This window comes from Musca domestica, unplaced genomic scaffold (assembly GCF_030504385.1).
Source record: "Musca domestica strain aabys unplaced genomic scaffold, Musca_domestica.polishedcontigs.V.1.1 8, whole genome shotgun sequence".
NCBI classification, from domain to species: domain Eukaryota; kingdom Metazoa; phylum Arthropoda; class Insecta; order Diptera; family Muscidae; genus Musca; species Musca domestica.
In genome coordinates, this window is record NW_026712409.1 from 6058779 (window position 1) to 6072049 (window position 13271).

General features: G+C 33.5%; 1 protein-coding gene across 1 annotated transcript in view; it reads left to right on the forward strand.

Annotated features, from left to right (window-relative positions):
* LOC101894838 (uncharacterized) overlaps positions 1 to 13271 on the forward strand; it is a 375018-nt gene that overhangs the window by 331129 nt on the left and 30618 nt on the right. The window lies entirely within an intron of this gene.

Consider the following 13271-nt stretch of genomic DNA (forward strand, 5'->3'; position numbering starts at 1 on the left):
ACAGATAAAAGTATTGAAAATTATAACCCTTTGTGGGTGAGGTGCCAGAAGGGATTCGCAGATATATATCAAGTTCACAAAAAATCTAGTGTTAGCAAAAATTTTTGTATTCATGAAATTCGAAGAGACTTGGATGCTTATTTCGCTTTCTATGAGCGTTTTGTGGAGGTGGTATCAGAAGAAATGATCTGAGGTGGTATCAGAAGAAATGATCCGATCTCTATCATCTTTAGAAGAGATCTTGTGTTGATAGAAATATTGAGATATCCCAAGTATGAATGGTATCGGATGTTAATTACACGTTTTATGAGCTTTGTGGATACTCAAAATGTTGACCCTTATTTTGAGAGGTACCAGAAAGTGTGGACCGATCTTTACCATCTTCACGACATATCTTGTGTTAGTAGAAATAATGGGATGTGTGAAATATGAAGAGAACTAATGGTTATTTCAGATTTTGTAATCGTTTTGATTATTCAAAGTTTTAACCTTTTGTGAGGGAGGTATCGGAAGAAATGGTCCGATCTCTACCATCTTCATAACAGATCTTGTATTGATAGAAATAATAATAGGTGCCAAGTCTGAATGAAATCAGAGGTTAATTTTGCGTTTTATGAGCTTCATGGATATTTCTAATTTAATTTTGACCCTTTATGGGGGAGGTACCAGAAAGAGTGGCCCGATTTATTTTATCTTCACGACATATCTTGTGTTAGTAGAAGTAATGGGATGTGTGAAATATGAAGAGAACCGTAGATTGTTTCGGATTTTGGAATCGTTTTGGTTATTCAAAGCGTTGACCCTTTGTGGGGGAGGTACCAGAAGAAATGGTTCAATCTCTACCATCTTTGTAACAGATCTTGTGTTGATGGAAATATTGAAAAATATTGAAATATTTTATGAGCTTCATGGATATTCAAAATTTTGATCCCTTGTGGGGCAGGTACTTGAATGAGTAGACCGATATTGTTCATTTTCACACCTGACCTAGCACTGATGAAAATATTGTGATAAGATGGAGCAAAATCGGATTATCCTTTGCCTTTCCTGGCAGTAAAATAAATATATTTTTTGAAAATTTCGAATTGTTGTGGGGAGATACCAGAAAGAGTAGACAGATCGCTACCATCTTAATAACAGATCTTGTGTTAATGGAAATATTAAGATGTGCCAAGTCTGAATGGATATTCAAAATGTTGACCCTTTGTGGGGGAGATACTTGATGGAGTAGATCGATATTGTCTATTTTTCGCAACTGACCTAGCACTGATGCAAACATTAGGATTGGATTATCCTTTCTCTTTCTGTCCAGTAAAATATTGTTTTTTTTTTTTTTTTTTTTTGGAAAATTTCGACGGTACCAGAAGAAGTGGGCCGATATTTCCCTTCTCCAAACTCGATCTAAGTTTGATAATAATATTACGATATACCAAGTTTAGACCAAATCTGATATTCCCTTTAAGAGTTATCGTGACGGATAGACAGATGGACGGAGAGACGGACCGACATCGATAGATCGACTCCAAATGTCTTGAAACAAATTTAGTCCAAAGAGACCTAGGGTCTAAAACCGTTATTTCGTATCAAGTGATATATACCCTCTCTACCCATATGACTGAGGGTATAAAAATATCATATTCATACTTTTTAAACAAAAAAAAAAAAAAAAACAGGTTGTACCAGCTTTTACTTTTCAGTACTCCTCTGACCCTTAAAATACGAATTTTCAAAAATCGATGTTTATTTTGCCAAAAATCAATTCCATGTTAAATTTTAAATTTCTAGTACTCAAATTTTGCTCAAAAGCAATGTTGTCCACAGTTTTTAACATTTTTGAACCCTTGAGTAACGAATTATCTCGTCTTCTCATACTTGAATGAGTTACCAAAAATCCTTCCTTCTATTATTTCTTTACTTAAATTGGTACTATATAATGAGACTTTAATTCGATCAACAAAATTTCAAACTTCTAATCGGTCAACTATCTTCTACCTTTGACCTTTTCTTAATACTATTGAAATAATTAAATTGAAGTACATTATGATGACGCAAGGACCCTACTTAAGAATTCAAACTCTTCTGTTCAACTATTGTAAAGAACCGGAACTCGGCTTAGATACGATATTGGAATACATTAAGTGCTGTTTATTTTAAAACTTCTTTGATATCTGTATACTAATTTGTATACCACGTCCTCTCCTTTAGTTTGGGCCTATGAGTCGGAATCTCAAAAAAAAAAAAAAAAAAAATTGTTGACATAAAACTTTCAATTCCCCGAACACAGTGATGCATTAAACATTCTCCATGACAGTTATTCTCTCACAGGAATTTACTAAATATCTCCTCTCATTTGCAAGACGCCCACAACAACATTCAACTTTATTGCATTATTAAGACGAACAAAAAAATAAAATACAAATAAAAAACCGTCTTCATGTTGCTTATCTCCTCTAATGATGTGTGTGTATGTATGTATGTGTGTGTGTGTGAGTGTCCTGTAATGTGATTATGAATATTTTTACTAAAATTTCAATTTATATGCAAATTATGATTGTGACAGTAATATAGACATTTACTGTGAATGACGCACTTTTACTATGGCGGTAGAAACAAAAACAAAAAAAAAAAAAAACGAAGAAAAACTGAGAAAGGAAAATAAAAACAAAGAAACTGTTACGCATTAATTTTGGGGGACAGAAATTAGACAACATCAAACGACTTGATTGCATTTATATGAATGATTAGCGTCAATGGCAGATGATGGCGGTGTTGATGGGATGACTATATTGATCCCATATCAGTTTGATGAGACTGTCATGGAATTGTAAAGCCTGATGTGTGTTTCATATTTTCTTAAGGAAAACGGGATAGTTGTGATGGGTGTCGAATTGATAGATGACAGTATATGGAATATATGAGTGTAAAGATGTTTGAATTAATTTTCTCAAAAAAAGATACTTATTCCCTAGAATAAAAAAAAAATATTTAAACTAGTTCTGGCGAGTCTTCGTTTTTTAATATTAATAGGAATTTATTCATATTAGCAGAAAAATAAATTGAGAGATATAAATATATTCCAGATTTCTATTAGGCAGTCATAATTGCCGTAATGTTCATTTGGATGGTGAGGAATATATAGTATCCTCTCTCTCTCTCTCCCTCTCTCTCTCTCTCTCTCTCTCTCTCTCTCAATGCATACGTTCTATTAAAAAATTTTAATCACAGTAGACCGAACATTTTTGAAATCATAAGTAACTTGGAGAAATACACTATAATTTTTTTAAATCAGTAGATAGAATCAGTTTGCAAACAATTCAAACTTTAAAAAATTCTAGGAAAAATCCAGCAGTTCCTGAAAGTTGAGCTAAAAAAATCAGACGAATTCTTCTGCGTTTTGTAAGTTTACATTTCAAAGCATTTTATATGAATGGGGGAAGTTTCAGTTTTGTCCAAATTTATTTGAAAATTTTAAGATTTCTTGGAATCCGTGAATTTTAGGTATATACTGTCTTCGGCAATATTACAAATAACAATGAGAGCATTATTTTAGTGTTCATTCTCAAGCAAGTCATAAAACACAGCAAAAAAAAAACGTTCTATTTTTTTAGTCATAAAAATCTACTACGAGTAGCAGAAGCCATCGAAAGTTACCGCAGAGCAACATTCGGACAGGTTGTGACGGTTCCATTGACCGTTTGAAGGCCATAATTCATGCCAAAGATGGCCAATTCGTACAAATCTAAACTTATTCTAAAATTTAATGCTATTTCCTATATTTTTTGCTTTCATTTAATAAAATTAAAGAAAATGTAAAAATTATGGCATTTGACTTTGTTGCATATATATACTTCGTGGGGTCTAAAATGTATATTTCGAGGTGTCACAGACGGAATGACAAACTTAATACTATGGTGGAGGGTATACAAAATTGAATATTTTTTAATATATTTTCGGTTTATTTCTCCACACCACAAAAACCATATAAAACCTCATCATAAACTGTCATCAAAAGCACTTATGCAAAAGCACAAACAAATTGCTTTAGCCCAAAATGAAACTACACGTGTAATCGAAAAAAAAAAGAAAGAACAACAATCATCAATTATTCCCATTGTAATTTGCGAACAAACTGAAATATTTGCTATTAATCTTGAGCAAATTCTGTCTTTTGCCAATTTTATTCATTAATTTCTGATAAGTAATTTGCAATCGTTTACGTTTTCACGTAATGCAAACTGAAAACCCCTCCGCAAATCCCACGTATACAAATCCACCACACCTACTCATCATGCGGTGAGGGAATCTTACACAAATATTGTTGTGGCTGGCTGGCTGTGTGTGCATGCAGCAATGTTTACATGAAATATATTTAATTAATTGACAAATCAAATAAATAAAATTCAATTTGTAAAAGTCATTTACAACAAACCCAATTCGCTTTCGCAAATTCCCATGAATTTATGGCAAACGAACGAATCAAGCGTTGCTGGTTTCCGTCCTCTTAAAAAATGATCTTTGTGTCGACTGCATGAAAGAAATGTTGATTCGAAGCAAATGAAATGAATGAACGAACGACGGACTTAATGAATGACTTGTGCTGTGGCTGTCGCTCCAAGTTGCTCTGTGAAAAGTAAGAAGAAAAAAGCCACGAAAATAAATGAAAACTGTCACTTACATTAACCTTAAGAAAGTCCCAAAAGATATTTTCCATTGGCTTACTGCTACCCAGCCGCCCCCCTCCCTCCGTTCTTGCAGCCAAACCATCTCTGGCATGGCTGCCAACAGCAACTGGAGCAGGCAATAACATGGAAAATCATTCATTTCTAATGTGAATCATTAAGAATACTTCCCTTGACATGATTGAAAATGAAGAAAAAAAAAGAAGATATTACCAGAAATGTAAAGTTCAAACTACCCCCCATGACAATAATTAGAACAGACAATGCTAATGGCTGAGGGGTGTGATGGCGAAAAAAGACAGGTGGCGAATTTAACGAAAGGGGAATAGCTTTAATAGCTTTATTTTGGGAATATTAACGAAAAAATACAAATTTGTCAGGGAGTAGACATTGAGTAATTTTCGTAGTTCAACTCAAAATTGTTGGAAAACCCAATGGCAAAATATGGAGAATGTTGGCTGACAAATAGTTGACGCAGATAATTACACTATTCTGTTTTTGAAACGAAAATACTTGCTTCTGACGATCGTGTTGGTACAGAGTATTGAGATAACCTGACAAAGAGTGTAAGGAGCGAAGGAGACGACTAAATTTTGAACAGACTTTGTGAAATTTTGTACCAAGAGACGGGTATTGCTTAGAAGCTTTCAATAAAAAAGCAAACAATTCAGAAAGTATTCATCGGTGCAGAAAGTTGATTCTCAATTCACTAAACGAAGTGTGGAGAATTCAGTATGTAATTGAAATTTTTATGAAATTTACAATTATTCTAAATGATGTCCTTTTTTTGATGTTAGCTTGATGTGTGACTTTCGACTTTTCGAAATTTTAACAGTTTGCGGAAAAAGGTAAAACACAGAGGAGCCCGATCTTTATCATCTAAAATTGGTAGTCATTATTGGAAGAAGGAACGAAGTATTGAGGTTATTTTTTTTATTTTTTTTTTTTTTAATTTTGAACTTTTGTGGGAAGATGCCGAAGAAAATAGATAAATACATCTGATCTTCATACAATATTTAATAATATCTCCCACAAAATATGCAGTCAGTGTCTGATTATGGAGAAAAGAAAAACGAAAAAAAATTCAAACTATTAAAAGATATCAACTTTTTACGAACAACATAAACTCATACAATGCCAGTGACAGAGAGGCCAATTATTCTAAGTCTAAGAAAACAAAAGCTATTATTACACCAAAGACAAGTACCAAATATCCTTCAATTGGAAAAAATAGTACAATAAAAGCCATAATATACAGGGTGAAATGAAAAAAACTGCAACCATCTTCAGACTGCCGTCATTTCTATGCCACAGCTGTCGGACTAGCTGTTAAAATTATTCCAGTAACAGCATTTTTGTTAGAATTTTCCAGAAAAAAGTTATTTGTGGTGGAATTTAAGCGTGATACTTTGATTTCTTTGTATTTGTCTGGAAAAATCTTTTGTGTCTCGTACCATGCTCGTTACCGTGATACTGGTAGCGTAGCCCGACGCCAAGGAAGTGGACGGGAGAAAACAGAAACATCAGCAGAAATGGTTCGAAAAGTTAAGAAGCGACGAAAGTGGTGAACTGCCGAATTTGGTTTGTAAACAAACAAAATGATCGTGTTTACTTGCCAAAGAGGTCAGCTGAAAATGTGTACCTTCGGTTGGCCACGAGAACTCAACCATAACAGCCGCTCCGTACTAATTCGCTCTTATTAATCGACCGTGGCATCAGAATAAATGCCGAATATTATCGCGAAAATATTCTGGAGGGTGTATTAAAGCCTTGGGCACACATACATTTTGGCCGCAGACTTTGGACATTCCAACAGGACTCAGCACCATCGCACTCAGCACGCGCTACCCAAGAATGGTTACAAAATGAGGTTCCTCGCTTTATTTCCAGCGAACGGTGGCCACCATTGGAATATTCCGTTATGAAACTGGCTTATTATTTCCTCCTGAAAGTTAAAATATTTCAGATATAATTAAAGAGCTGTTCCCATCCCGACTGGTCGTCTGAAGGCACGAGACACAAGTTTTGCTTCGATGTTAACACTATAGCTCCAGTGTTGCGGTCAAAATTTCTTATGCTGTCAGAATATCGAAATAAAATTGGTGAATTTCATAAAGGGATCCCTTGCCTTAAAACAACCAATCGAGATAGAAACCGCTTTTGTATTACATCTGCCATATCTCAGCTTTGAATGGCTTAGGCGTAGTCATTTGGTACATGTACCATTTAAATGGTACACTTTTTTGCAAAAATGTTCGATACAAATACGGATTGAATATTTAAAATTTATTTATTTAAAAATAAAAAGACTGACTCTGGCAAATTAACCAAAAATGACATATTTCCGAACATTTTTGACCAAAGTTAAGTTTACGGTGTTATTGGTAAAATTAGATGACTTTCTTTACAAAAATTTCAACCTCGCCTAGAAACCCCAATAAGAACAACATTAATATCTAAAAAAATTAAAATCATCAAACCGATATCCTTAAGAAGAACCAATTGCAAGAACAATTCATCAAAATTACTCCAGTTGCGTTATTTACCTTAAAGACATATGTAAAACTGGTGAAAAAAACAACATTTCCAAGCTTTTGGGCAATCCTTGTACTGAATGTAAACTACAATGGAGCATGGAGATGTTTTGTTTGCATTCCATAACAATTGTTGAAATGAAACAATTTCTGTTGTGAAAAGGAAACAAGGAAAATCATCCCCCTCCCCCCCTCCATGTGACTTTTTTTCCTCTTCAGTCAAATATGAATGCTCCTTTTTTGCATAAAGAAAGAGGCCTAAAGAAATGTGTTACCATAGTTTCGAGAGCCAAACAACAAAGAACACAGTTCTTTGAAATAAATCATTTTTTAACTTTTTTTGTTGATTGTTCGAAAGCAATGTTTTTTCCTGCTGTATATGTTACAGCTGAATGTTATTCTTTGGAATTATTGCTTCACAATAAAAAAATGTCTTCATACACTTCAATTATTATTATTTTCTTACTCTTCTATTCATTTGAATTGTCCAAGTTTTTACAATACATTATTTCGTTGGAATTTCCTTTATGGATTCATTATTATTATTTTTTTTTCATAAGAAAATTATTTAAAAATTTACAAGGATTTTGAGATTTTTTACAGAAGCGTGTAACATATTGCACACAATTAAAAATGTATGGTTTTTTAAACATATACTAATGTTGCCCAGACGTCGAAGAAACAATTTTTGAAAACCCATGACATTTGTTCAGAAATGTCCTGATTCATGTGAAAAATTCAGGTTCAAAATTCTTAAAAAAATATATTCACCAAAAAAAAAAAAAAAAAAAAAAAACAATACGATATGTCCCTTAAAAAGAGTTTTTTGCTTTACACGATTTCATTAAAGCCGGTAGGAACTTAAAAATATTTGCTTACAACAATTTTGTCCGAAAATCTATAAAACCCACAATTTATGTGAAACAAATACAACAATCTTTATGTATCTTGAAAAAAATTCCAAACTAAGGATGAATCTTAAAAATTTAGGTTTATGCTGAGCGTATTGTATTTGGGCGTGTTTTTTTTATAGACTTTTAGACAAGACTTCAAATAAAAAAAAAAAAATAAATAAAATAAAAACATTCACAATTCTTGTCCAAAAATCTATTAAAAAGATATTATTAAAAATAGCTACCAAACATCTACGATCTTTGGACAACAGTTTTTAGAAGCTCTCATTTTATATTTAAAAATGTGTTTAGAACAATTTCGTTTAAAAAAAACTCGGTTTTTTGGCCAAAAAAGTCTATTTAAAAATTTAAGATTTATACAGACCGGATGACCTTACAAATTATTTTGAAATATTCATAATTTAATTGCATTCGGGCTCGATAAATAGTGTATTTCTATAGACTTTAGCACAGGACCATTAAAAAAATTAAAAACATTCACGATTCTTGTCCGAAAAGTTTTTAAAAATCCACGATTTAGTACAGGGTGAGATGAAAAAACTACAACCAACTTCAGACTGCTGTCATTTCTAAGCCATTCGTCCGACAGCTGCTAAAATTATTCCAGTGACAGCTCATTATATTGTTTACAAGAGTACAAAAGCATTTTGGTGAGAATTTTCCAGAAAATAAGTTATTCGTGATGGATTTCAAGCGTGATATTGTGTTTTCTTTATATTTGGCTGGAAAACCACATGTGGCTATCGTTAGAGTACTCCAGCATTTAAATGTGAATAAATCCTGTACCATCGCTCGTTACCGTGATACTAGTAGCGCAGCCCGACTACAAGGAAAAAAACAATGACATGAGCAAAAATGGTTCGAAAAGTAAAGAAGGGACTTGATCGAAACTCGTGTCGCAGTGGCCGAAAAATGGCTCGTGAGCTGATATCGCAATATTCCATTTGGCAAATATTGAAAAATGAGCTCGTGGTAAAGCCATTGCAATTCCAAAAAGTGCAAGAACTTGCGCCGCAACAGAAAGAAAATAGACTCAAAGGAGCTAAAGAGTGGCTTCGCTTGGCCGAAAGGGGTAAACTGCCGAATTTGGTTTCCTCCGATAAGAAAATATTCGTAGTCCAGCAGTTTGTAAACAAAGAAAATTAGCGTGTTTACTTGTCAAAGAGGTCAGCTGAAAATATTGGACACAAGAACTCAAGCGCAAGGCCATGGTGGTGGTGTGAGCCGCTATAACAGCCGATGGTCGCTCTCCGCTCGTATTATTCAACCGTGGCATCAGAATAAATGCCGAATATTATCGCGAAAACATTGTGGAGTGTGTATCAAAGGCTTGGCAGCAGACTTTGGACATTCCAACAGGACTCAGCAATATCGCACGCAGCACGCGCCACCCAAGAATGGTTACAAGGCACAATAGCCACGAAAAATCTCCGGATATCGATCCGTCGGACTATTGTGTCTGAAGTATTTTGGAAAGCAATGTTAGCATTAAAAAATATCAAAGTTTCGATCATCTCAAGCAAGCGCAAAAAAGACCAAATTTTATGTAGCCCGGATGCCACTGAAAAATGTTTTTTAACCCACTCTCTTTCGAAAAAAATCATCGAAATCCACGATTTTTGTAACCCGGATATCCTTGAAAAATACTTTGAAAAAAATCAACGTCTAATGTAAAGCCAAGAAGACCCTGTAAAATATGTTTAAAACATCCACGATTTATACATATCCTGGGGTATGGGTATGTATATGTCCATAATATTTTTAATTCAATAATTCCTGGAAAGCTGAGAAGTCCTTAAAAATATATTTCAAAAATCTACCATTTGTCCTTCGATTTTTTATTCTGTACATCTGCAATTAATGGAAAGCTGAGAAGACCTTAAAATATTATTTAATGAAATATTATTTTAGAATCTAAGATTTGTACACTCCTTTCCGGTGTAACCGTTCTGTCCGTCCTGTGTGCCACAACAAAATTTGATAAGAGTTGTAATTGTTAAAAATGTTGACCATTTTTGGGGAGGTACTTGATGGAGTGAGCACTGATAAAAATATTATTACTTGCAAAGATTGAACAAATCCATATAGTTCTTTATTGTTCTATAAGGTAACTTATTTGCTTTGACAATTTTGACTTCATGTGGGTAGGGTACAAGAAGGAGTGGAGCGATATTGCCCATCTACGAAGTTGATCTGAGTTTGATAGTAATATTACGATAAACCAAGTTTGGACCAAATTTTTAGATATTCCAAAAAATTAGATATTCCTTTCAAGAGTTACGCACCAGCTAGCGCGACACGAACGGACGCAGACTAAAAATTTCCTGAAAAGTATTTCGACCAAAGAAACCTAGGATTAAAAAACTTTATTCTGATGAGTCATTTTTGGCCTTATCAAATGATATATAGCTCTCTAAAGCCATATGACTTGATATACCCTCTAGAGTCATATGACTGCGGAAATAAGAATCGACGATAATGAGAAAAGAATTAATTCAGAAAACGATTTGGAAAATATTTGTTTCATCGTTTTCTGAGGTAATTCTTGTCTCATTTTCTTGGGTTCTTCTTACCGCAGTCATATGGCTATAGAGGGTATATCAAATATCCACTTCTCTTTATTTGAAATATATACTTTTTTATTATTTATTATAAGCTTTTTTTTGAAAAGTACTAGAATCAATGTTGTACAACCTTCAACTCGATCTTAATTATAAAAAAATTATTCCATTCATCAAAAATTACCTTTTGCAAGGACAAATCGGCTCCACATCTTCTGAATCAAATTTCGTCCAATAAAACGGATTTGGACCCAGAGACTTTATTTTTATTATTCTTACCGGACTGTAGTTATTAAAAAGCCAGCATTCTTATAGTCACATACACAATTGTGGACATGCCATTCGCATTGTGGACATGCCATTCTATCAACCAGGTAGATCCTGTTTTTCTCCCACCATTTCTTTCCAGTACATTTTAAGAGCTAGTATGAACTTCCTCTCAATTTTCATCTGCGTACATTTCTGGCTTTTGGCTGTAGCCCGTTTTCCCAAAAAGTTATTGCTTCCTCTTTCGCATGCGGCAACACATAAATTTCAGTTAATGTCACTAATACAGGTAGACGAAGCAAAAAAAAAAACAAAGTCGAAACTCAGCCAAAAACGGAAGTGAAGAGAAATGACTGCATTCAGAGCTCATAAAGGCGAAAAGAAACAGGAATACACGAAATAAACTGAAACTCAAATTGCACAAAAGCCATTAAAGAGAAAATATGAAACGCAATATTTTAAAGCAATCCCAAAAAATTCAGATGATAAAAAAAACCAGTAATTCTTAAGAATTTGTTCTTTTTTGGTACGTCAGTTTTAAAGGTAAAATTTCCAGGGAAACTAAATATTTCTTGTTAACGACGTTATGATCAAGTTATTATTCCAATATTGGTTTTCTTGAAATTTTCTTTAGTGAACATAGACAAGTATATGTATGTACATATTCTCTATTTCTTTGTATATTTATGCATACATACATTTAATACCAAAAAATATAAATAAAATATCTTCCGTATCTTCAAGGTTTTCCCACAATGTTAATGGTTTTTGTTTAAAACATATTGAATTTCTTAGTTTTTTTCTCTCCTCCCCACAGATTATATGTAAATTCTTTTTTTTTTTTTTTTGTGAAAAAAGCTTAAGTATTTCTTACAATTCCTTTTTTCATCCATTTCCATTCATGAAATTCTAAACAAGAAAAAAAGGGTTCCTAAATAACTTGGAATTTATTTTCTTCTATTGTACTGTTTTTTTTTAATGGCTAGATAGATTGGTAATATTGTGTGAGAGTGTGTGTGTGCTTGGAATTTTTAAATATATTCAAATATGTTAAAAAATATGTATATGAAGTAAATAGGCCATGAATATATTTCTGAGAACAAAATACCATATAACATATGGTTTTTTGGAAGATATTTAAATGATGAGCAACAAATGAAATGATGTGAACTCGTATATAGACATGTGCCTGATGTAATCAATATTTCCCTGCAAGAAAGCCACAAAAGTGATGGTAGCTGCCATCAGGAACGTGTTAAGTTCGATTGTATTTTCTAACCTCTTACACTGTGGAAAATTGTGTGCTTATGAATTAAATGAATTAATTCGGATATCGGAGAGTCATTTTTACCGTCTTGGTAAAAAAAAAATAATTGTGGATAAACGAAAAAAAAAACAACGAGGGTCGATTTGATCGAATATCCTACATCATAAAATTATTATCCCTTTGGTCAACCTACCCACTTCTGTGCTTACAGATTTTTTTTTTTAAATTCGAACTTTATTATTAATTGAAGTCAGACCTTCGAAAAAATCGCTTGAATTTGAGTAAAGAGTAAAATTAGCTCAAACGGCTATAAAAATCAAAAACGACGGAATTTTCTACATCAGAAAAATTGTTATGCGTTTAATTAACCCACCTACTTCCGAGCAAAACCAATTTTTCCGGTTGGCTCGAATAAGGGAGATCATGATTTGCTCGATTTATAATGAGAGCAAAATTCGTTCGAAAACAAGTAGATTCCACTCTTGGTTTTTGTCATACCTTCGTTGTCGCCATTCTGTTTCCCCAAAAAAAAAAAAGAGTCAAGAGAAAACTCCATATAAAACTCCCACTCTTCGAGCAATCCCACTGTCGAGCCAGTTTGACTCCCGAGTGGAAACGAACAAAATACTCTAGCTTCCGAATGAAATGTAGTAGGTTGATAAAATTTTACTCAAATGTATATTATGTCTGCAGCACTCTTGGTATTGAAAATGGGACATGTAAGTCCACGTTTTGGTATAGCCCCAATATCAAGGTACCTTCCGATATTCGGTATTTTGATGATTTTAGCGACATTTTTCAGCGGAATTGTTTCAAATTTGGTATTTGAAGTTTGTAATGGATACTACAGCCTATGACAGAAAATTGTCTGTGCAGGTCCATGTCCTAGTATAGCCCCCATATAACGATACCTCTCGATATTCGGCATTTTCATGATTTTAGCGACATTGTTCACCGGAATTATTTCAAATTTGGTATTTGGAGTTCGTAATGGATACTACAGCCTATGACAGAAAATTGTCTGTGTAGGTCCACGTTTTGGTATGGCC